At 43.9% G+C, this 1,105-nt stretch overlaps 1 protein-coding gene across 2 annotated transcripts in view; it reads left to right on the top strand.

The window, feature by feature from the left end:
• LIPC (lipase C, hepatic) overlaps positions 1–1,105 on the top strand; it is a 129,076-nt gene that overhangs the window by 96,663 nt on the left and 31,308 nt on the right. The window lies entirely within an intron of this gene.

The raw sequence follows: 1,105 nt of genomic DNA, 5'->3' as shown, positions 1-1,105 counted from the left end.
ATTTCCAGAAGCCAAGGACATCGTCTCTCAATGAAATGTTGTCTCTGTCATAACAATCCAGAGATGGGTAATCCAAAACTGGGCAAATGGGAAGTCCTCGAAGACCCAGCTCATTGCCTTCAATGTGGCCCTCGTCCTCATAAGTCCCAGATGGCAGCTAGAGCACTAGCCATCACATCTTTACTCCAGATAGCAAAGGGTGCCTACAAAGGAGTCAAAGAGCAGGGGTTTTTTTTTTAACAACTTTATTGTTATATAATTCACATTCCATACAATGCATCCATTTAAAGCAGCGGTTCTCAACCTGTGGGTCGTGACCCCTTTGGCGGTTGAACAACCCTTTCTTTCACAGGAGTCGCCTAAGACCATCCTGCATATCAGGTATTTACATTCAATGTGGCCCTCGTCCTCATAAGTCCCAGACGGCAGCTAGAGCACTAGCTATCACATCTTTACTCCAGATAGCAAAGGGTGCTTACAAAGGAGTCAAAGAGCAGGGGTTTTTTTTTAACAACTTTATTGTTATATAATTCACATTCCATACAATGCATCCATTTAAAGCAGCGGTTCTCAACCTGTGGGTCGTGACCCCTTTGGTGGTTGAACGACCCTTTCACAGGAGTCGCCTAAGACCATCCTGCATATCAGGTATTTACATTACGATTCATAACAGTAGCAACATTACAGTTATGAAGTAGCAACGAAAATAATTTTGTGGTTGGGTCACAACATGAGGAACTGTATTTAAAGGGCCAGAAGGTTGAGAACCACTGATTTAAAGTATACAATTCAATGGCTTTGGTATAAAAGAGTGCTTTTTCAGGTCGGCCTCCCGGAAGCATCTGTGAAGTGCCTCCAGTTGCATCCATAAGCCATACCTAGAAGGAAAGGTGGCTGAGACATGTGTAGCCTCTCAGAGGAAGTGTGGTCCTTTAGTGATGCTAAGAATGCTATTACCATGGAAGAAAGGAAGAGAATATTGTGGGCAATAACTGAAGTCAAACTAAGTGAGGCCTTATCTCCAAGCGGGAATTCTGACTCCCTGGTTACCAGCCCGCCCACAATTTCAAGCTAAATGCACAATAAGAAACTTCCAGGACCTGGG

The sequence above is a fragment of the Myotis davidii genome, unplaced genomic scaffold, assembly GCF_000327345.1.
Source record: "Myotis davidii unplaced genomic scaffold, ASM32734v1 scaffold441, whole genome shotgun sequence".
NCBI lineage: Eukaryota > Metazoa > Chordata > Mammalia > Chiroptera > Vespertilionidae > Myotis > Myotis davidii.
This window is presented reverse-complemented; position numbering and strand designations above follow the sequence as displayed.